Source organism: Palaemon carinicauda, unplaced genomic scaffold, assembly GCF_036898095.1.
Source record: "Palaemon carinicauda isolate YSFRI2023 unplaced genomic scaffold, ASM3689809v2 scaffold262, whole genome shotgun sequence".
Taxonomy (NCBI): domain Eukaryota; kingdom Metazoa; phylum Arthropoda; class Malacostraca; order Decapoda; family Palaemonidae; genus Palaemon; species Palaemon carinicauda.
This window is the reverse complement of record NW_027170268.1, coordinates 29,102-54,788: the sequence shown is the minus strand read 5'-3', so window position 1 is coordinate 54,788 and position 25,687 is coordinate 29,102. Positions and strand designations below refer to the sequence as shown.

General features: G+C 38.6%; 1 long non-coding RNA gene across 1 annotated transcript; it reads right to left on the bottom strand.

Moving 5' to 3' along the window:
• Positions 1-731: 731 nt before the first annotated feature.
• Positions 732-21,586, bottom strand: LOC137636262 (uncharacterized). The gene is made up of 6 exons (XR_011043011.1): positions 21,526-21,586; positions 17,731-17,880; positions 14,598-14,725; positions 9,401-9,523; positions 8,224-8,351; positions 732-1,420 (listed from the first exon to the last, which is right to left on the bottom strand). It is a non-coding gene; the product is annotated as an uncharacterized lncRNA (long non-coding RNA).
• Between the last annotated feature and the right edge of the window lie 4,101 nt (positions 21,587-25,687).

Below are 25,687 nucleotides of genomic sequence, written 5' to 3'. Positions count from 1 at the left end.
GAAGAACTTTTGATACAATACCCGAGATTTATGATTTCAATTGGTTTAGAGTTTGTATCGCCAAAAGTTTAAGTTGAGAACCTTCTCTTAAGGTGTATTTTAACAACATCAATTACCAATTGCTTTCATTTTGGTTTTTGCCGTCCCGCTGATCTCAAGGCGATGACGGTATCCAGATAATGCTCACCTATAATTAACAGAGTATCGTTTACATAATTTCCTAACTTATGCAGTATTACTAAATTTCACAATTTTTAATACGGTGCTGTACAGTATTTTGTCTTGGACTTTTTGAACACTGCGCTGTATCTGGCAATTGGAACTCAAACTTTTACGTCTTGATTCGTGTTTTATTTGGCCATTTGGAACTCAACGTTTTACGGCTTGATTCATGTTTTATTTGGCCATTTGGAACTCAAAATTTTACGGCTTGATTCGTGTTTTATTTGGACATTTGGAACTCAAAATTTTACGGTTTGATTCGTGTTTTATTTGGCCATTTGCAACTCAAAATTTTACGTCTTGATTCGTGTTTTATTTGGCCATTTGGAACTCAAAGTTTTACGTTTTGATTCGTGTTTTATTTGGCCATTTGGAACTCAACATTTTACACCTTGATTCATGTTTTATTTGGCCATTTGGAACTCAACATTTTACATCTTGATTTGTGTTTTTTGCCAATTTTTAATACTGTACATTATTTTCTGCCATTTTCAAATGCTAAATTTCAAGTGTTTTGGCTTGTGCTTCTTAACATCACACTCTATTTGGCGATTTAAAGCTCTGAATTTCACGTTTTCACCAATGTCGTAACAACGTTGCCAGACATACTAGTTGTAGTCACAGTCATAAGTCGACGAGTACGTATCTGTGTAGGGCTCAGGAAATAGTAAAAGTAAAAAGCTAAACGGACCTGGGGAAGCCATTTTTAAAATCTCAAAAGGATCCTTCTCCAAATAAGCCTTGAATACAATGAAATTACTAAAGAGATAGTAACAGAACACTTTAGGTTGAAAGACCTGGATCCTAGGAAAGGACAAACCAATCAATAATGAATAAATGAATACCTATAATCAATCATATTTCGGGCAATATAACCACTCGGTTATTGAGCAGAATACGGACAACTTCCATGCAAGTAAGAACTTATTTTCTCAAAATAACTTGAGAATTACCATTGAATTACCAAACGTTCGGGCCATCATGCAATACTCATGTGCACAGTGAATTGATATAAAAGATTTATGTAGGATGACCTTCGATCAAAGGGGTAGATGGAGAACGCTGGCCAGAAACATCGACCCCACACAGAAGTGGGAAAGAATGCAGAACTGGTCATGTAGCAGCACAGTCTCTATTGTCTCTTGAAAGATTAATCTTCGGTGATGTTGGTCTTCAACTTCCTATGCACGTCGATAATCTGGAAAATAAAAGAACATATTCTAGTTGTGCTTTTGAGAATGTTCTAAAATAATACACATATGGAGAAATTTTAAAATAAGCATTTTATATATATTTCAAATTCCATTCAACAAGTGGACTTTTTCATACATTTAAAAGCAATATACATTACTAAACTTGCATATTTTCAATAATACCTTAATAATTCTGAGTCTATTTACATAATTCTGGACTTTTGAATGCATCAATCTTTATAAAAACAGGTCATTCAATTATTCAAAGTTTAACTTGTCTGCCAATTCATCTTTATTTCATATGAAATCTATCATGTAAGCCATTGCAAAGTCCAGAATAATAATAACTGAAAATCCTAATATTCTGGAATAAGCACTACTCTCTCCATTCAAAAGGGAATAAGCACGGTACTGTACTATGAAATACATTACGCCCTTTTGTATCATGGATACGATAACCATAATCTAGATTCAAATCCTAAAGGTATAAATTAAATGCGGACCACAAGAGTTACACCTTGGTAATAAATCAGTGTTTCATAGTATACAACACAATATTTTCTTTATACGCATTTAGAAATGAATCCACATGACAGAATTTCCCAGCCAATAAATGACAAAATAAATGGGGATAAGTATAACCAAGGCCTGAATAAGCACTTCAAATATTGAAGAGTTGCAGAGGTACCAATCTGAAGTGGATCCAACTGAGGAGAATGAATCCCTGTGGGAGTTCCCTATCGGAAATATAGACAGGAAAATTCAATCAACAACTTTTTGGTAGCGAAACGTTGCAACGACGATGTTAGGGTTGCTCATTCGCACCCTTATCTACTCGTATGTTGGTTATGTCATTGTTAGAAAACTATTGTTTTTTCCTCATCGGCCCGTTTATTTTCGAAGTCAGAATAGGTTTGGTCTGGCTGGCTCCTGGGGCTTTATGCATGCTGTTGGATACATCTTAGCGTACGCACCCCAGTTGCTTCGATTTACCAATAGCAGTGGGTGCTGGATCTATCGCAGTCTGTGCATTCGCGATTTGTAGCTGTTATTAATTGTGAGTGAACGGAGACATAACAGACTTAAAACTTTTAACCCTTTTACGCCCAAAGGACGTACTGGTACGTTTCACAAAACTCATCCCTTTACCCCCATGGACGTACCGGTACGTCCTTGCAAAAAACTGCTGTTTAAATTTTTTTTGCAAATTTTTGTCAATTTTTTGAGAAACTTCAGGCATTTTCCAAGAGAATGAGACCAACCTGACCTCTCTATGACGAAAATTAAGGCTGTTAGAGCAATTTAAAAAATATATACTGCAAAATGTGCTTGAAAAAATATAACTCCCTGGGGGTTAAGGGTTGGAAATTCCCAAATAGCCTGGGGGTAAACAGGTTAAAGAAAGAGGGAAACTTGCTCTATTCTGCAGGGTTCATAAGAGCGAGCATAATACCAGAGGCTTCCGTATAATGACTCTCATGACGAGATCTAACAAGACCTTTACAATTTTGAAATGTATGGACTTTGGTGAAGCGATCACTTGGAGGGAGGCCTTGTCTATCACTACTGAAGATATGGGAAACTATGTTGTATTTACCTAACACAAATCTTCATTAATACCTTACAAAATGACTTAATATTCTATTTATTGCCCACAACTACAACTGATTCCTCAAAGAGGAAGCTAGCATTCCAGTTTCCTCGAGTTCATATCGTGGAGAACTTCCGCCCACCCCTTGCACTTATGAATTCATGGTTATTTCTGTGGGCTTTCTAGTTATGATCCACCCTAATTCCAAACACCATTATGCACTCACGGGACCATCCTGGTAGTGTGGCGAATATCTGTTCACCTAGCTTCCAATGACAAATATTCCAGAGGTACGACTACTGAAAGGTTTTGAAAAAATGTCCACAATGACATCCCTTCTGCAATCTTCTGTTACCTTGACCTCATATGACCAATGACAAAATGTAACCAACACTCTCAAGGAAAACCGAGGTTGTAGCAATTAAACCCTGCATCTTCATATCCCCAGTGACATAAGCACCTCAAGAAGGATTGTCATATTCATGCATGAAGATCCATCAAATTTCATTAATAGATTTTGGAATAAGGTGAATCCTTGCTCCTCACACCGTCATCTATCATTTACTATTCCTAAGGGTAGGGAAACAGTTGTTGTGGTTAACTGTATCAAAACCTGCCACTCTTTTTCTAACTGTTTTCTTGAAGATGTAATTGAGTATCAGTGAATCAAAATATCCCCTGCAATATGATTGCCCAACAAGTTAAACATGCACAACTGTAATCTCATCAATGGTTTCCTCTGTATTCCTACTTGATACTTGCTAATTCCAAAGGTATCCAACACTGAATTTCTACCGACCAGGATGCAACGTCTAGAAAAGTTCATGTAGCAATCAGGGAGTTACAAACGGACAATGGATCTTCTATCCCTATGTATCAGGGATCCCCTAGGACATCTCAATACGTAAATCTCATGGTTTGAGGGAGACACATTTCCTTCGAATGTTCATTTTCTGTTCCCTTTTAACTGAATATCTGGTCAACAAAGGACAGTGTGTTGGTATAAGCCAAATAACAGTGATCCTTTTGTAATACATTCTATGAGCAATGGGTCAATTCTGATGTTCCTTCTATAAACAATTTAAAAAGCAATTCTGGCATTCTTTCCTCTGACAACTACGAAAACTGAGCTGGCGTTTCATTAACAAACAGCTGTGCGAAGTGGGATTCCTTTTGTTATAATATCAGTACCAGCCGAACTAGATTGAGTCCCTTGTCAGGATGGGAGGAACGTAGAGAGGAGAGGTCCCCTTTTCTGTTTCACTTGTTTGATGTCGGCTACCCCCCAAAATTGGGGGAAGTGCTTTGGTATATGTATGTATAATATCACATTATAATACTGACCTGCATTGGGATATAACCACTTCCACACTCTCTAAAGACATACAGTATTACAAAACAGAATTTCCATATCACCTAAAGAGCCTTTACAGGAATTAGTGTTCTTTTTTTCTTGAAGACCATCTGCATTCTTATTCTAATAAAGTATTAAGATAAAAACCAGCCCATTACCGAAGGTCCTCTACTAAATGCGCCACAAGTATGTACAAGATTTCCGTTAAGACGTGGAACCCGAAGCTCTTCATAAGTTTAAGACGCAACTGCTTGTTTCAAGGGCCTCAAACTATAATCACCATATATTTAACCCAGTTTACCAACTGTTCAAGAGTCCATATTGCCACAAGATGATCTGTTTACCTTCCTATCTGTAGTTTTCTAATAAGTTACAATTCAAAAGGTTTCAATTTTCTACTTGTGGGCTTCCTATGGAACAATATCATCAAAATTTGCTCCATGTGAACATGTACTCTCACTGTATGACACTGATGATGATAACAGAAACTATGTTACGTGTATTTATGGTAAGAAAAAACATCCTTATAGTTTTCCCCATATGGAAAGAGAGAAAAAGGGATAAAAAACTGTCGCCTATCACAACACAACTTATGAAATTCGTGAAATATTAAAAAGAAAACCAAAAGAAAGCATGAATGGGATAATCTGTACTCAAAACTAAAGTTACAGACTAAAAGTGCTGTGGCCTGATTGGTAACGTCTCTGCCTGGTGTTTGCCAGTCGGGGGGTTCGAGACCCGCTCAGACTCGTTAGTGCCATTAGTGTCTGCAACCTTACCATCCTTGTGAGCTAAGTTTGGGGGGTTTGGGGGAGCCTATAGGTCTATCTGCTGAGTCATCAGCAGCCACTTCCTGGCCCTCCCTGGTCCTAGCTTGGGTGGAGAGGAGGCTTGGGTGCTGATCATATAATATATGGTCAGTCTCTAGGCCATTGTCCCGATTCCTAGGGCAATGTCACTGTCCCTTGCCTCTGCCATTCATGAGCGACCTTTAAACCAGACTATCTAAACAGCCAGAGAGCTAAGACCTATTGTAATAAGGAAGAAAAAATTCTTGGACTTTTATATTTTCAAATTTCATCGCTCAGTAGAATTGACGACAGCTCGTAACAGAGCGAGCACAAATCCGGGAACCAAACCATGTACTGGGCCTGTCCCGGTTCCTGGATAAAGGGAATGGAGCAGTGCGCACGAGACCGGCAGAGGTCATGCCCAACGGGGTCGTTGAACGAGGCAGGGCATCCTTCGGCAGTACAACGGGCCTTCTGTAAAAGAAAGGAGACATGAGTCTGGTGTTTCTTGAAACTCTGATAAGGGGATAAAAAACCCTATTATTCTAGAGTTCCGGCACTCACTAAATTCCCTAAGCACCAATATTGCATTGAACTAACAACCGAATATTACTTTTAAAATGATACCGCCCCATACCATTGTTGGCACTTTAATATTCAATTGTTTGTATATTTGTAATTTACCTAACGTCTGTTAATGACATAAGGATAAATAACTTAAAGCAATCAGCCGACCTCCGAGGGTCGGGGAAGCAGTGACATGCCCTTAAAATAAATATAAACACCAGCCTTAGCTAAAGGCAAGGCAAATATAAGTGTGAAGTGTATGGCGACCTCCGGTGAAGCCGGAGCGTAATGAGACGTCCTGAATAAAGAAGCCTTAGCTAAAGGCAAGGCAAATATAAGTGTGAAGTGTATGGGCGACCTCCGGTGACGCCGGAGGATAATGAGATGCCCTGAATAATTAAATTGTGGCTAATAATTCAATTGTGAAAGATAAAAAGCCAAGCCGCAGCTAAAGGCTAAAGCTTAGATCATAGCAAAGCGTATTTACGATCTCCGGTGAGGCCGGAGGGAGAAGAAAGGTCCTGAATAATTATTGTGAATAAAAACACAATTGTAATAACAATGGCTATTGTGGATATGGCCATGGCCTGAGACCGGAGTAAGGGCCACCGGAGGGTCGTATCTAAACAATATGAAGCCCGTCCCATGTAGTAAACAATATATAAATATAACAATAGAACGAAAGTCATTGAGAATCCCTCATGGCGGAGTAGAACTCAAGGCGGAGTGGAAAACGTTCATAAACTACTCCCGAGCCGTAACGGGGAGAGGACGAAACACGGACCAAAATAACGCTAACAATTGAAAAGTCACGAAAAATAAATAACTCGTAAGTTATCATCCACCCAGAGGGGGAGAGGTGAGGGAGGGAGAACCCGTTGAACGCACAAAACGGAAAACGGGAAATCCGCTCAACCACCGGAGCTAAGAAAGAAAACGAGAGAAAGGGGTAACTCGTGACTGCGAACAGAAAACGGGGACCCCAAGCTCTCGCTCTCTTGGACACAAAAACAGGACTAACAATCACACAACACTATTATAAACGTATAAAATAAAAATGTACATCCATATAACACTACGATCGAAGAATAGCATCTGCTAAAACTTAAAATAAATACCACAGTCGAGTGACGAACACCTCGGTGGGGCGGGTACTAAACAAATACAAAGCTAGATCGCTATCTCGTTCGTAGGCTGGACTTGCTAGCAAAAAGTACCATGAGCATAAATACACAAAAAAAAAAAATAATAACGGTTCTAAAGGCATAAGGCCAGGGACTTAACCAAGAACCTAAGTGACAGAGTACTAAACGGGCAGACAAAAATGAATTCTCAAACAAGTGAACAAACAATGGCCGCCATGAAAGGCCAGACGGGAATAATAAAACAGACTATACTGGATATAAAACAAAAGCCCGGTACAATAAAAAACTGTCAAAACAAACTATGGTACTTAACATTGGAATGTGTGAAGATGGAGCTTCGGACATGACAAAATAAATCCACGATTGATAAAAAAGACCGAGAGCACCACAAACAAATTCAACACTTAAGATTCCAAAAGAAGGATGTAGTTCAGATGGCGCTCGCGTCGTGGCATGGTGGTGTGGTGCTGGTGGTTGGCTAGGGCCTTTGTATCGGCCCATCCCTTTAACGAAGGAATTAACTAAATGGAAGACAACCTGTGAATAGTGGTTTTCACGCGCCTTTGCTTTATACACGACACCCAAAAGGTGCTCGCGCGAAGGTAGTAACCTCAGCATTCCATGCTTTTATCTTTCTCTGGTATAATTGGAAGGTTTTATCAAAAAAGATATATAAGAAGGACTCTTTTCACCGGGCGCCACAGGTCGACCCAGAAATAACAACAACACCTACACTCCAATAACTTGACTTTACAATAATTTCTCCTCATTTGACCAATACCAAGTCCGAGACATCACGACATAATTGTAAAGTCTTAAATAGAGATATTTATATTTTGGCGACATTAGTCTATAGGACATTTCATCAGACTCTAGGAATTTCGGTTTCCAAGACTTAAAAGTTTTTTGAGAAAAATTTATACATTAGAATTAAATTTCTATTTACCATAGCCTTTTATATAAAAATCTTATTTATCCTATATTCTATATAATAATTTTATATTTCATTAATAGCTTTTATATAAGTCTATTTTTATCCTATATTCTATATCGATTTGCTTTATATTTTATAATCAGTTTTAATATAAGTATTTTTACCTCTAGAATTTAATCAGGCCAGCTCTGTAAGAGTCGACTCATGCAAGCTGGTTAAGGTCTTCCCTTTTATTAATAATAATCTAATAAACAAATGATGAATTTTGACTTTCACAAAACAAGAATTTTTTTCAATCAAAGTAATATTCGAAATCAATTGAACAATTTCAACTCATTATTTCATGGTTATAAATCATGACTTACTTATGCCCAAATGACTGGAACTTCTCTAAACTCATTTACTTTTAATAAACTGTTGACTTACTTCTGCCCAAATGCCTGGAAGAAGATGGAGGTCACGCCGGCCAACGTGCCGACCTCGTCCTAGAAGTAATCTATGATGTCTTGCTTTAGGTCGCCGTTGTCTTCCTCTGAGAAATCTTGCGGATGGATCTGCGGACGTAGAAGATATCCTTGAGAGAGAATAATGATATATATATCATACATATACCAAGGCACTTCCCCAAATTTTGGGGGGTAGCCGACATCAAACAAATGAAAAATAAGGGGACCTTTCCTCTCTACGCTCCTCTCAGCCTGACGAGGGACTCAACCGAGTTCGGCTGGTACTGCTAGGGTGCCACAGCCCACCCTCCCACATTATCCACCACAGATGAAGCTTCATAGCACTGAATCTCCTACTTCTACTACCTCTGCAGTCATCCAAGGCGACCGGAGGAAGCAGCAGGGCCTACCGGAACTGCGTCACAATCGCTCACCATTCATTCCTATTTCTAGCACGCTCTCTTGCCTCTCTCACATCTATCATCCCATCACCCAGAGCTTTCTTCACTCCATCCATCCACCCAAACCTTGGCCTTCCTCTTGGCAAGGAAAATTATATCAATGAACAGAGAAAGAATGAGATAGATTATCTATTACTTCACCCACGGCTAAATATGAAATATTGCAATGCAAAAATACCCAAAAATTTCTCAGACAGAGTAGAGAACTTTTGACTTTAATATAATTCAGAAGTATGGATATATGGAACCTTCTCTGGGGTCAGGGCCTGGGAGGCCAATTGAGGAGTAAAGTATACTACAAAGTTCAAGTTTAACGAGGTTGAATGACAACTGCAGTAATAAGAAGGGCACATATGTTGAGACTTATAAAATGTAGAGTTGCAAGAGGATGAAGGACCCCTGTTAAGTTAAGTTCAAAGACAATGGACCAGGTTAGGTGCAGAGACAATGCACCAAGTTAGGCACAAAGACAATACACAGATTTATAGAGGTCACTACTGTCCCCTTGAAGCGACGAACTTCAATACAGTACTTTGAGATTTCCCTTTTGCGAGTGGTTTACCCCAAGATGATTCCTGACCCAGAACACTTAGTCAAAAGGGGTCAGGATTGCTTTAATATAAATGGACCCAAACTCCACTGCAAGTTTTAAACCTATCCTATCCGTCTTTAAAACCGATACTCTTCTATACTGACCACAACGGCTATGAGAACATCGTCGTGGGACGACGTCCTGACGGTGAGCTGTCTCCACACCCCTTCGTGGGTCAGGGGATCGAACGGTTTGTGCTCCGAGCTGCGAATGTAATCCTGGAATACCTGATGGAAAATAAAAAGGGGTAAACATCAGTTTGAAAACATGTAGCTTCTTACCACTAGGATCTTAAACAAAATGGAGACCGCATAGAAAAACACTGGTCAGTTTTTTGAGGTCTTAGAGAAATCATTAAATTTACAGGTAAAGTAATCTTTTGGCTATTGCGAGCATCAAGACCCAAGCCCCCACTGCAATGGTTGACAACCGCTAAGTAGATAAATAAACCTGTATTCTTTTTTTAAATTGCTGTAATTTGCCCGTAGCTATAACCCCTCGTGAATAACGATAACCAACAACCACAGACACATTTATGGATCTATTATTTCCATGCTGTTTATACTCTACAATTCTCGATTCAGTTTTCTTACTATTTTTACTTACCACACCAAAATTTACTAGTTTCCTTATATAATTTTTCTATAATGGACTTAAAATTGATAACTTTCAACAGTTATATATCATGAATATGATTATATAATTGCATGTAGTTAATAACAATATATATATACTGTATATTACGTATTTTTTCTAACTTATGCATCAGAAACTTGGAGCCTTACCTAAGCCTTAGAACATAAGCTAGTTATAACTCAAAGAACTATGGAAAGAATAATGATGGGAATAACACAAAGAGAAAGAAAGAGCAACATGGATACGAGAGCAGACTAAAGTAGAGGGTATTCTAACAAGAAAAAGAAATGGACACGGGCAGGACATTTTAACCCTTTTACCCCCAAAGGACGTACTGGTACGTTTCACAAAACCCATCCCTTTACCCCCATGGACGTACCAGTACGTCCTTGCAATAAAATGCTATTTAAATTTTTTTTTGCATATTTTTGATAATTTTTTGAGAAACTTCAGGCATTTTCCAAGAGAATGAGAACAGCCTGACCTCTCTATATCAAAAATTAAGGCTGTTAGAGCAATCTAAAAAAAAATATACAAATATACTGCAAAATGTGCCTGAAAAAAATAACCCCATGGGGGTTAAGGGTTGGAAATTTCCAAATAGCCTGGGGGGTATAAGGGTTAAGAGAATGACATATATTAGATGGACATTAAGAATAACAGAATGGGTCTCAAAAGAAGCAGGAGAATTTGATATTATAAAAATATTTCGCAGACAAAAGCAAATGTTAATCTTAAAACATGTGCGAATATCAACTACAGTGAACCCTCGCTACTTCGCGGTTCGACAATCGCGGATTCACCACTTCGCGGGGTTTTCCCATAACCCATATATATATATACATATCGCGGATTTTCCGGAAAATTCGAAAATACCGCGAAATCTGAAGACAACCAAATACGATATTTTGTTACCTGTAATTCCATTAATACTGTAATTAGTAATATCTGCTCTTACTGATTGTTCATTGCATTACATATGATATATAATTCAGCACAGAAAAAAATAAAACACGAAAAGAGAATGTGATCATACGATAATTCAGTACGTAGTAAAATTAAATCGAACATGAAACGCAAATCAGATGCAGTCATACCATATTAGAATGGTGTGTACTGTAATGGATGTGCTTCTTTTCCATGAATCTTTTGTATGTATACGTACGTAGTACAGTACTGCATCCAATAATATTCTTTGTTGCAAAAATCACATTTCGAATACTGTAAGCGTACGAGAGAGAGAGAGAGAGAGAGAGAGAGAGAGAGAGAGAGAGAGAGAGAGAGAGAGAGAGAGAGAGAGAGGCGTAAAATAGCGTACGTAAATTTTTATTATTATTGTTATTATTATTATTATTGTTGTTAATAAAATTATTATTGTTATTATTATTAATCATTATTATTATTATTATTACTGTACAGTATTATTATCATTATTTATTATTATTACGGTATTGTACTTAATCTACGTACGTTCAGTATGCGCGGGGGCATCTTCTATGAGTAACCAACGCACCATAGTACTGTAAGACGGGTTGTGATTGGTTCAAGCGCTGATAGATGACGAATCAAAACTCAAGTTTTGTTATCTAGCCTGTGATTGGTGTTTTGCCCGCATCTTCTACCCGCAGCATCAAAGTTCTCGCGGGGCTGGATCGTTCACTTTCTCTTTCCGCGTATTGCTGAGTAGACGTTCTTAAGTTTGTGAAGTTTAATCTGTGCTGTGTGCGACTGTTTTAAGTTGAACTTTTTGTTGAACTTTCTGTTACAATGCCTCCCAAGCGTTCTGCTTCTAGTAAGGCTGGTAGTGAGCCTAAACGCCACCGAAGGATGATGACGATAGCTGAGAAGGTTACGCTTCTCGACATGTTAAAAGATGGTAGAAGTTACGCGGCCGCCGGCCGCCATTTTGGCATCAACGAATCCACCGTTCGCTACATCAAGAAGGACGAGGCGAACATTAGAAAGACTGCTGCAATCACCTTTAGCAGATCAGCGAAGCGAGTCGTTACAACGCGTAATAAAACGATCGTACGCATGGAAGGTGCTTTAGCTGTGTGGATTGCCGACTGCCGGAAGAAGAACATAGCGTTGGATACGAACACCATCCAAACAAAGGCTTTGAGCTTATATGAGAATTTTGCTGCAAAGGAACCTAAAGACGACGACGGCAACCATGCTGAAGATGATGATGATGCAGATGATCCTCAACCAGGGACATCCACTGATTCCCAGCCTCAGAAACGTTTTTCCGCAAGCAAAGGATGGTTCGCGAAGTTTCAGAAACGCTTCGCCCTGAAAAGCGTTTCCCTGCATGGGGAGTCTGCTTCCGCTGACACAGCCGCTGCTGAAACTTACATGAACCAGACTTTCAAGAACATTATCGCTGAAGGTGGATACAAGCCGGAACAAGTGTTTAATATGGATGAAACCGGCTTGTTTTGGAAGAGAATGCCGTCGCGAACTTTCCTGTTCAAAGAGGAAGCCAAAGCCTCTGGCTTTAAGGCATTCAAGGATCTCGTTACCCTCGTGATGTGTGGCAATGCTGCTGGATTTTTGTTAAAGCCGGGGCTTATTTATAAGTCGAAAAATCCTCGCGCTTTGAAAAATAAAAATAAGAATCTCCTTCCCGTGTACTGGATGCATAATCAAAAAGCATGGATTACGAAGATGCTGACCTCCAACTGGTTCCACCAGTGTTTCATCCCGCAAGTCCATGAATATCTCTTAGAGAAGGGCTTGCCATTCAAGATCCTTCTCCTTATGGATAACGCTGGTGGACACGCAACTGACCTGTCGCGTGAGGGCGTTCAGGTTGAGTTCCTGCCACCCAACACCACGTCATTAATTCAACCGATGGACCAGGGGGTTATCAGGGCGTTCAAGGCCCTCTACACGAAGAATACCTTGGCGGACCTCGTTGCGTGTGTGGATGCTGCCCAAGATGACGAGGATGAAGATTTCAACTTGAAGGCGTACTGGCGGCAGTACACCATAGCCACGTGCCTGCAGAATATTCAAAAGGCACTTCAAGAGATGAAACCTGCAACCGTGAATGCGAGCTGGAAGAAGCTGTGGCCCGATATTGTTTACGACGACAAGGGATTTACTCCGTCGGAAATCCAACACTCTGCAATACGGAAATCTGTGCAGTTGGCTGCCATAATTGGAGGTGACGGGTTTGGCGACATGACGACTGAAGACGTCGACGAGTTGTTGGACTGCCATTCCCAGCCCCTAACTGACGCAGACCTCGAAGACCTGACGAAATCGGCAAGTGAGGAAGAGAGTGAGGGTACCCAGGAAGAGACCCAAGAAAATGTCGAAGAAACGGGCTTAACATTAGAACGGCTTGCCAAGTTCTGCAACCATATGAAGGAGGCGAAAGAAATGTTACAAGAGTGGGACGAGGATATGGTTCGCTCGATGCAATTCTCAAATAAGGTCGATGACATCATGACTCCCTACAGGATGCTCTTGGATCGAAAAAAGAAGCAGCGGCAACAACTTCCGATCACAATGTTCTTCCAGCCTCGCAAAAAAGAGCCAGTTCCTCCTGCTAGTACGCCTTCGGAAGAAATTGAAGAAGTTGAAGAGGTGTCCCAGGAAAAGACACCTCCGTCTGAAGAGACGTAAAATACTATCATTGACTGCACAGTAGAACACATCATCATCATTTCTACTGTGCAGCAAATTCATCGCCATCGTCATTCAAGTTTTTCTTGAACTTCTTTCGTGGTGAGTACAGTAACAATCTTTATTTTTTACTTTAACCTGTTTTATAGTTTAGTAATGTACGTACTGTATGCATTAAGTTAAAGGGAAGGTTTTAAAAGTCTACATGTTGTAACCTATCATATTTTTTTTGTTTAAAATTTACATTCGTACGTAAAACAATCTCTCTCTCTCTCTCTCTCTCAAATTGTTTTCCTGCTTTGCTACGTACAAGTACTGTATAATTTATATTTGTAAGGTAACATATTTTGTAAATGCTTTTACTGTAGATACTGTATGTACTGTATCATTATTTATCACTATCATCATGCGCGTTAAATGCCTTGTTTGTTCTGAGCGTGGTTGTTTACTGAGCGTACACGCCGTCGTTTCAGGCGGCGTCATAAAGAAAAAGATTTCATTTGGAAGTCCTAAGAAAAATACGTAAACTAAAACATTGGTAATAAAAAAATCAACATACAGTACTGTATAATCAATATAATCGATGCAAAAACTAACCTATACATATATGTGTACACTAAATGAGTTTGTTTCTTCATTATGATCAGAGATGAACGTAAACAAAACATTGGTTGCCATTTTTTATCGTGCTTTTTAGGTGTTTAGGAAACACATGATATAAAATCGCCTTTAATATTTGTGCCTGTTTTAGTTTAGGGTGCTGTAGTACATGCATTAAGTGTTCTGTACATTAAAGGGTGGTTTGTTAACAGTACTACGTACAAGGGAAGGTTTTAAAAGTCCGAATATACATGTTAAATAAATAGGTAAATATGCTGTCACTACTTCGCGGATTTTCACCTATCGCGCCCGCGTCTGGAACCTATCTACCGCGATAAACGAGGGTTCACTGTATTACAAATGTAAATGAAAACATTCGGACCATCTCTACTTGGCACCACAGAGTCTCAACACTCAAAACATCCGACCTACCTCGACGACCTTCTTCAAAGTATTTGGAATGTGGACTAGATGACCTACTGGTCTGACAGCCAGGCTCCCGGCCTTGTAACTGGAAACTCGGAATCCGACAGTCGGCAAATTGTCTTCGGGGTTGATGCCTAGAAGGTGATATCGAAAAATTAATAAAGCTGGAAATTGTTCTTAGTTGGGAAAGCAAATTCCCATATCTTCAAGGGAAAAAGGAGAGGTAATAATTAAATAATAAGTAAATAAGAATAACAAAACAAGATCTGAATGCAAAGGGTAATGAGAACTATGAAAAATCTTATACAAGCATAAAGAACTAACTGAACAACAGTGTCAAGAGATTAATATCTATATCAGGAATAAGAAATTCAATAGACCTTAAATTCCTGTCCAACAAATTAAGATGAGAATCAGCAGTTGAAGACCAGACAGGATTACAATACTCAAAACAAGGTAGAATGAAAGAATTAAAACACTTCTTCAGAATAGATTGATCACCGAAAATCTTGAAAGACTTTCTCAATAAGCCTATTTTTTGTGCAACTGAAGAAGACACAGTCCTTGGTTTGAAGTCTAATTTCTATAATCCCATCCTAGTTTCTGTAATTGTATAGAAATTCAAAGAGTGTCGAAGTACTATACAGTCATTTTATTTTATCAAATTGGGACAATCTCTTGAACCATTCTGTGATAATTAACAAACATGGACCGAACCACTTCTTGCTGAGAGAATAGTCTACACTTGAACAGGTGTAAATAAGAAAACAAGTTTTCGGTGTAAATAAGAAAACTAGTTTCCGGTGTAAATACGAAAACAAGTTTCCGGTTTAAATAAGAAAACAAATTTATGGTTTAACACATTATCTAATAAACAAACCGACAGAGTACGTTAAGTCCAGAAAGCTTGGGACTCATAGATTTCGGTGGTCACTGAGCTTCTCAATGGCAACATATAAACAAACAAATTACACATATGGGAATACTTATGATTTACCCATCACAGAGATTTAATAAACTTTTAACGGTGTCATTTCAAAGCTTAATATCTTTACTTCATTAATCTAAAGTAAAAAAACACTACTGTATATTAAAATAGCGGCACGTAATAATAAGCCACATATGCATCTTCAGTTTTTCAGTTAGATTTTTCCAATTAAAAATTGAATTTCAAAAATAAAATCTATTTCTACATTCGCCTGTAGCTCATATTACTTCTTCTCTAGAGGTTTGGTTTAAATTGACATTTACCATAAAATCTTCAAACAATTTAAATATTTCCATTTTCTTTCCTTCAATTATTAAAATAGTACAAACTTTCAACCAGTGATTTATGTGATGAATAAGCCCAAAGGCTTAAAGTGAAAAATAGCCCATTGAGGAAAGTAAATAAACTTCAACAGAAGTAGTGAACAATTAAAATAAAACTATAAAAACTGTACTGTAACAACATTAAAATAGATCTTTCATATATAAACTAAAAAAAAAACTTCCCTGAGCTTAAAATCAAGAACAGTGGCCCGCCATTAACTAACAGGAAAGCAACGAGTAACAGTATCGAGACAGCTAAGAGAACCGATCACTTCCCACTGTAGAGGATTCGCCCATCCCGATATTACAGTCACGCATTGAGACGAGTCTAATATTGCCTCTCTTATTAATCTACTGTACTTGAAAATAGTTGGACAAAACCCTTTCTGGGAAGCTCGATACTTGTTCACCACTCCACTGGTATCATCGCCTCTCCTCATGTATGTGCCAACTTACTCTCGGCTCATCAGAAAGGAGAAGTCTTTTACATTTTCCAAAAATGACGACTACAAACGGGTGAGAGTTTCTGAAGCTTAAACTAAAAAGTTTTGGATCAATAAAGGGAAACACTTCATGAATGATCACCAGGAGATAGTTTACATAGCAGATAGAGAAAGGTGTTTCGCAATACGATGCTAATTTCTTTGAACAGTCTTAGATATGCGTCAGGTTTCCGGTCAGCCACACAAGTTAATGGGTCTATGAAGAAAACAAACAAGGCTGTACTTGCAAAACTATTGAAATACCGTGGGTCATCTACTGAAAAAAAAGGACCTTGAACCCAGTGAGATGTTAAGAGACGCAATGGCATTACACTAATTTCGAAACTAAATAATGAAAATCTCACATCCGAAGGAGTCCGATTATTTTCACAGATGTTTCACAAAAGAAAAGTAGCATGAAAATTGATTTGGTCTTCGATGTGTACAAGGAAAAGTTAAGTGAACATGCTGAGAGTCTTGATAGTGGTTATCTTATAACATGATCTTTAGAGAATCAACATCAAATTACATGGTCAGTCTTTAAAAACTCCTGAAACTTTCTCAGATTAATCAGCGTCTTTGTAAGCTAAAGAAAAAGTTGTCCCTATAGAGAATCAACATCAAACTGCATGGCCACTCCTCAAAGAATCCTACAATGTCTTGCCCAACCTAGCAATTCACAAGCATTTCACCTTTCCTATTAGTACACCTTTCAATATCATGGTATCAAACTAATCCAAAGACCTAATAGCAATGCAGCCCTCAGTATAACAATGGCATGATATATCTCAACTTTTCTTGTCATAAAACATAACAACAAATCTCATTTTCTCTCATCAGTAAAAATATGGGGAATGATCTTCCTAATCAGGATGTTAAATTAGTGGAACCACAATTGCATAGAATGTATCTACTTATTCATGTCGAATAGACTGACTTAAGGTTCTCTTTATAGTTTATACACGACAGACCTATTTTTATACGTTACCGATCTAAAAACATCTTAATTATTCATTACTCCTCTTTTAGTTTATCTTTATACTTTATACACTACAGATCTATTTTTATACGTTACCGATCTCAAAACATTTTAATTATTCATTACTTCTCTTTTAGTTTATTCATATCTTTACTTACTTTCCTCACTGGGTAATTTCACCCTGTTGGAACCCTTTGGTAATCATCCTTCTTTTCCAACTAGGGTTGTAGCTTAGCTGGTAATAACAACATCAATAAACTTTGATAGAAAAAAGACTTAGGATCCGTTACCTAACATATCACCTCGGTAAATCTCCACACCATCAAATCGTTAAGGACTCAATACCTTCGAGAAAAGCTAACATTACCCGATCTTCGTACTTAAAGTGGGCAAACGGCGTCACGCTCTTCACGACCCGTTCGTTAATTGGGATTTTGGTGTCCGGGTCTACTCCCTCCAGGAGCTTGGAGTTGGCGGCTCGTTTGGCCTGAACCGGGTCTTCCACTGGTTTCGCGATCTGGAAGAAAAATATAACTTAATAAATCATTTATATAAATTATTTTCACTGAAATCTCCATGTGCAGTTTCTTTTTTATTTCTAAACCTATTGGATTAACTATTTATACATGCCATGCAGCAATTCTAGTTGGAATAGCACTATGATTGATAAATAAGTTACTATTTTAGCAAGACGTAAATTAAGACAATAAATAATCTACAATATATACAAAAAATACTGGAGACCTGTAAGAACTTTAACACCATAAGAAGAATATGTACTGTAAAACAAAAGTCAAACCTGTACGATTCACATACTGTACAGCATCAGCATTAAGATTAAAACGAGTCTGAAGGACACTCCAAAATCAAACCATTGTTCTCTAGTCTTGGGTAGTGCCATAGCCTCTGTACCATGGTCTTCTTCCACTGTCTTGGGTTAGAGTTCTCTTGCTTGAGGGTACACTCGGGCACACTATTCTATCCTATATTTCTCTTCCTCTTTTGTTAAAGTTTGTATAGTTTATATAAGAGATATTTATTTTAATGTTGTTACTCTTAAGATATTTCCTTTTTCTTTGTTTCCTTTCCTCACTGGGCTATTTTCCCTGTTGGAGCCCCTGGGCTTATAGCATTCTGCTTTTCCAACTAGGATTGTAGCTTAGCGAGTAAGAATAATAACAATAATAATTGTAAAATTAGGGAGCACATTTCACAAATTGGTTACAGCAGCGGGAATGAGTTCCAAAATACTCTACGGTTTTAACCATTCCTCAAGATAAAAAAAAAAAGGAAAACTAGAACGACCAACATGAAAGCCCTTCGGCCACATAGCAACGCACATTGCCTGCATAGGCAGGAAGTGCATTGCAACATCCATATATGAACATATAAATAAAAAATGATCAGCTGAGTCTTCACATACACATCCAAATATTACAGTAATATACAGTGGAACCTCTACATATGAATTTAATCCGTTCCAGAACCAACTTCGGATGTAGAAAATGTTCGGATGTCGAAACAAATTTTCCCATAAGAATACATGGTAATTCATTTAATTCGTTCCTCAACCTAAAAACCCATAATAAATCCTTAATAAATGGCTACACATAATTACGCATAACAATAACATAACTGCATAATATGAAAGAAGCATGTAAAAAAGATAAATATAAAGAAATAATGAATAAAAAATGTGTTTTATTGCCACTTTACCTTAGAGACAGGCCAACGCAGGTGTAGGATTTGCTACCCAGGAGGAGACGGACGATCGGCGAGAAGGTAGACATGGTGTTAACATGTTCTTTAAATAAATACTCTCTCTCTCTCTCTCTCTCTCTCTTGTTCTTCTTCACTGTTAGTGTTAGAGACGTCTATTAATTTTTTTTTCTGAGAGAGAGAGAGAGAGAGAGAGAGAGAGAGAGAGAGAGAGAGAGAGAGAGAGAGAGAGAGAGAGAGAGAGAGAGAGAGAGAGAGAGAGAGAGAGAGAGAGATTAGAAAAAAATGAGATTAAACAAAAATGTGTTGTGTACATATGATTTTTACCAGCGTTAACGAGTTGAAAGACAGTTAAATGTAACTAAAAAAACAATATCAGCGAATCTGAATTCTTTATTAACTAAAACAAATATTGATACAAACACACTCGTGTGCGTATTCGCAAACACACACACACGCGCACAAGGAGACACGATCGGTGAGGAGGTAGAGATGGTGACTGCGATAACATACCGTAACTTACACTACGGAAATTTTAATCTAACTAAGCTTATTTATTTTTTTTTTTTATTTTTATATTTCATATTTTTCACATTTTTTTTCTTTTGATTTTTTATTTTCATCACTTTCAGTGACGAGTTACGATATGTTATCGCAGTCACCATCTCTACCTCCTCCCTGACCGTCTCTCTTACTGCGTAGCAAAATTCTTGCACCTGTGTGTGTGTGTTTGTGCATACGCACACGAGTGTGTTTGAATCAATATTTGTTTTAGTTAATAAAGGAATTCAGATTAGCTGTTATTACTTTCTTAATTTCATTTAATTGTTTTTCAACTCGTTGACGCAGTTAAAAATCATATGTACTCTAAACACATTTTTGTTTAATCTCTCTCTCTCTCTCTCTCGGAAAAAAAATAATAGACGTAGACGTATCTAACACTACAACAGCGAAGAAGAACGAGAGAGAGAGAGAGAGAGAGAGAGAGAGAGAGAGAGAGAGAGAGAGAGAGAGAGAGAGAGAGAGAGAGATTTTATTTAAAGAACATGTTAATGCTATGTTTAGAGAGAAACAGAAAAAGAGAGAAGTCTTATTTAAAAGAGCTTGTCAACGCTATCTTGGTTTTCTTTGCTTCACTTTTTTCTTTCTTTCTATTCATCACGCTGGCCCTTCTCACAAATGATCGTTGCCAACAATCTCTTTGTCCTTTATCCCTATCAATAAAAGGCGCTCTATCTCTTCCAGGGTATTGCTACGATGTCTTGTAATAATGGTGATCCCCTTCGATGGTTATTTGCTTTAATGGCTGCCTTCAGCTTGATGATCCTCGAGATCATAGGCCTATTCCGGCCATATTGTTTAGCCATACAGTATCACTCACATGTACACTGCTCTCATGTTTTTCTATAATGTAATTTCTTGCTTCAATTCTAATGAAAGAATTGCCTTCTTCCTTTACTGAAACTTAGCTTCTTAGGCACCATGATTATAGGTAAAATCACAAAGGAAATGTGAGAAAAGGAAGAAAATAAGCACTTTTAATAACAGACCAAACAGAGGACAACCACATGATACACACAAGAACAGAGAACTGAGCACTCGACACTCAATGGCGTAATGTTTACTTCGTGTGTCGAAATAAAATTCGGGTGTAGAGTCAAAAATTTGCTTGAATTTTACTTCGGATGTTGGAAAATTCGGATGTAGATACGTTCGGATGTAGAGGTTCCACTGTATATGAACATTGTTATTACCAGCGAGGATATAATTTTACCTGGATTTACCCGACTGCTTATTTACGTGTATCTGTTTGTGGGATTTTCATCAAATTTCAACAACGGATCGACATTATGCCCCAGGACGAACCCCTTAAAGTTTTTTAGGTGATCCAGATGAAGATCATAATTCTGGTTAACCCTTTTACCCCCAAAGGACGTACTGGTACGTTTCACAAAACCCATCCCTTTACCCCCATGGACGTACCGGTACGTCCTTGCAAAAAACTGCAATTCACATTTTTTTTTGGCATATTTTTGATATTTTTTCTAAGAGAGATTTCAGGCATTTTCCAAGAGAATGAGACCAGCCTGACCTCTCCATGATGAAAATTAAGGCTGTTAGAGCAATTTATAAAAAATATACTGCAAAATGTGCTTGAAAAAAAATAGCCCCTGGGGGTTAAGGGTTGGAAAGTTCCACATAGCCTGGGGGTAAAAGGGTTAATATTGTTATTATGTAATAGATTTATTCACAGCCAACAAACCAGAGGAAACCTTGGACCGAAGACTTATCATCATGCAGTACCGTAGATACAATCACGGCCAACACAAAAAGACGAAATCCTGGTCCGTAGACTTGAGTACAGTAAAGCGTTGACAATCTTCATTGCCAGAGGTCTGAAATCTACGATTACTGTACTCTTTCTACTTATTATAAGACTCACCGAACATGAGAGGACGCATTTCTTCCACTTGAACTCGGCCAGCACAGTCAGAGCCTTGGTCTTTGTTGGAGCCGGCTGGCTTGATCTTGTGCGCCTTGAGCTGCAAGGTCTCGTTCAGAAGTTTCTTCAGTTGCTGGAAAGATAAACGATTGTTAGCATTGTTTGAGAGCAAAAAGTCTAATTATAGTCGAGTACTGTTTGCAGGCAAAGGTCAAATTATAGTTTAATACTGTTTGCAAGCAAAGGTCAAATCATAGGCCAGTACTGCTTGCAAGAAAAGGTCAAGTTATGGTCCAATATTGTTTGCAAGCAAAGGTCAAGTTATAGTCCAGTACTGTTTGCAAGAAAAGGTCAAGTTATGGTCCAATACTATTTGCAAGAAAAGGTCAAATTATAGTCCAGTACTGTTTGCAAGCAAAGGTCCTGTTATAGTCATTGGGGGTTTAGTTTTCTGCTATTCCTCAACTGTTTATCTAAGTCACCTTATTAAGTGGTATGAATATCAAAGTCCTGTCCTTAAAAAAACGGCATTAGCCGACTGACCCGCTCAAAGGACGATATTTGGCACACGTAAAGGAAGGAACGACCACCAATTCGTCATCTGCTTTTGTCTATTTATTAGTTAAAACAAGTTAGTTAACTACTCACCCCCATTGCATAATATCGAGGCAGCCCCTAATTTCTCGGACGTGAACTCCGTGTCTCGCTTCGTCTGCGGCGTTTCCCTGGTCTCCACAGACGCTTCCCTTCCAGTGGAGCCGTTCGTGTCATCTTCCTGTACCTCATCGATGTCACTGTCTGCCTTGAGAATCAGCTCGTCCTCGGCCTTGCCGGTGCTGTTTTCCTCGTCGTAGTCGTCCTCCGCCTCATCCTCCTCGCTGTTCAGGTGATCCTTGAGCTCAATCATGTCTTGGTCATCGACCATTTTAACACTTCCTTTCGTCAAGTTTTCTGAAAGACAAAGTTGAGCTTAGTAAAACAAATACATCTGATAGACATAATTATTCTTAAGAGAAAAGTTACTATAGCTAAGAACTAATATATACTCATCCCTTTGAATTTTTATTATATGCAGGAAGTTTCACAAATTCCTTAAGAAATAATTCTCAGTACGGCAGTCGGATATTTGCAAGCTCTCATACCAGTGGAGTGCTTGTCTCGTCAACATCACTTCAAGTACGGTACTTGTACTGAGCTCATTTTAATATAAACAACTTTCAAAATAAAGGATTAGTATTCTTTGGTTATAAAAGGATAAAGGAATAATCAGTACCTGTCTACAGCCTCTCTTACATTAAATTGGTGAATTTGAAAGAACATTTAATGAACACTTGGAATAACAACGTTAACGGCCCTTTTAATTACGGAAATACGACGCAGACTAACTGGAGATTTGCCGACCGAGAATGGATAAAACTTCACTGAATAGACCCAGAATATGATCCCAGAATATAATGAAATCTTGATATAAATTTATATATGATATATACTGTTGGCAGGAACCGTTGATAGATTGATTTTGTGTTTTTCCGTCATCCTGACATACATCAAGCTTTGTTGAAACAACTAAAAACACGATGCAATCTTGACACAGAACTACGGATGAAGATGAAATAAAGGCTAGCAAAATAAAAACTAATTACCCACAAAGCTTCAAGATCCATATCCCAGAAGAAGACGATACAAAGAAATTAATCTACTGTAATCCACTTCAACTAATATATTCAATTGAATCCCAAAGTCCTATTCTACTGTTGTACCTTTTCAGTGGCTCCTTTACTTATAAACAAATCATAAAAACAAAAAACTTTTATGTTCGACAGCCAGCATCTTTTATCACTAACTACTATTAACCATCATAATAAATATCGAACCAAGAACATGTTAAACATTTACACTCGGGAAATTTCAACAGCCTTCTGCCACGTAAAAATTAAAATTTTATTCATATCTATTTTCCCTTACCATACAAACCCGAATCATTTATCAGGAGAATGTTTTTAGCGTAACTACAAGGCGACTTAAAATTCTTAAATAGGAGACCCTAGGGGATACGTCAAAGCACTTTGGTCCTGCACAGGAGCTAAAATGACACCTCTTGTCAACCCCAACGACATAAGCATGAAAATACAGCCGGCAATAAGCCAAGTCACTAGCAGGAACGGGTTGACGTCAAGGATGGCGAGGTTGTAGACTCTACTAGACATGGTCCAGCTTGAATGGTCCCTGAACTCCCGTCCAACTGATTACCAGGCAGAGATGTTTCCGGAACAGAAAGGAAAGTCACCTCGGTCCAGGCTAATCGTAGCGAGGAGATGAAGGAGGATTGAAGTCGTGGCTGGCTGATTTCTAAATCCAGTCTAAGCATTCCTGACCGTAGGTAATGGAGATCTTAGAAGCTTTCCAATGAATAGTGATAAGAAAAACACACCCTTTACTTAAGCTTGGAGGGGATACCACAGGCTCTAGCGGGTCCTCTAAAGCTAACGTTCTCCTATCGACAGATTCCGGAAGACTGACGACCAATCTCCACATACAACCATAAAAACTAAACAAGTTCCAAGAGATAGAAAAGGGTACTAGGAATTAGGGGAGCGTAGTGGTAGATCCTTCACCGCAACGAATGGACCCAAAGTGTAGCAGTCCTCATAAAAGGTCTGAACACGTTTCAAGTAATGGGATGCGAATACAGATTTACTTCTCCAAAAAGTTGTATCCATTATGCTTTACAGAGAACGATTTTGTTTAAAAGCTACCGAAGTAGCTACCGCTCTTACTTCGTATGTTTTCACCTTAAGCAGTCTAAGCTCTGCCTCACCACACTGGGCATGAGCTTCTCTAATCAAGAGCCTTATGAAAAAGGATAAGGCGTTCTTCGACATAGGCTGCGATGACTTCTTAACTGCGCACCAGAGAGCCTCCGAGCTGCCTCTTAAACTCTTTGTTCTGGGATGGAGTCAGCTGTGACTTTTTTGAACTTATTAGAAGTCCCAACTCTTTTGCCAAATCCAAAGTCATCTGAAGAGCCTTCAAGCAGCGATCGGCTGAGGGAGCTCTTATGAGCCAATCGTCCAAGTACAGGGAGGCCCTGATGCCTCTTGAGTGCAGCATGCTCACCACACTCAGCATGATCTTCGTGAATATCAGAGGGCTGTGCAGAGACCGAAACATAAGGCTCGGAACTGGAAGACCTCCTTCCCGTACACGAACCTCAGATAACGTCTGCAACTTGGATGTATTGAGATATGAAAATAAGCGTCCTGGAGGTCCAACGATACCATCCAGTCGCCTTTCCTTACTGCTGCCAGCATGGTTTTCTGAGTTTCCATGGTGAAATGATATTTTCATAATAAAATAAATTTTTGAATATACTTACCCGCTGGTTATATAAAAGAGCTGAAGTCCCTGACGCCAGGGCAGAAAATTCAAATCTCGCGCTATCGAAGATACGCCAGGTGTACCAACCGCACCCTAGCGGTAGAACAGGTGGAACTACACACCAACTCCAGTTCTTCCATGCCTCATAGCCATACCATAGGTAGTCTCTAGAGGGGAGGAGGGAGGGTGTTAAATTTATATAACCAGCGGGTAAGTATATTCAAAAATTTATTTTTTTTATTATGAAAATATCATTTTTAAATATAAAACTTACCCGCTGGTTATATAAAAGAGCTGATTGACACCCCTTGGTGGCGGGTCAGAGACCGCTACATACAGAAAATTCACTTAAGGGTTACATACAATAAACTTAAGCAGTTCTCACCTGATAAGGAAGCTGACAGCAATGATACTCTGCCTCATTTCGTCCGCTATCCTTAAGAGATCCAGTAATCCACTCGGGCTGAAAATCTCTAGGAGCTGTCAAACGGTACAAACACCTATAACATGACAGGACCTCAACCAATACCCTTGTTCCGGGTGCACTCAAGGAACAAATTGACCACCTAGCCAAATCAAAGATTGCGGAAGACTGACGCCCAATCTCCACAAACAACCATAACAAACGAGTTCCAAGAGATAGAAAAGGGGTATTAGGAAAAAAGGGAACGTAGTGGTAGATCATTCACCTACTATCGCATTAGCCGCTATAAAAGAACCCAACGTAAAAAAGTCCTCATAGCGAGTCTGAACATTCTTCAAATAATGGGATGCAAAAACAGAC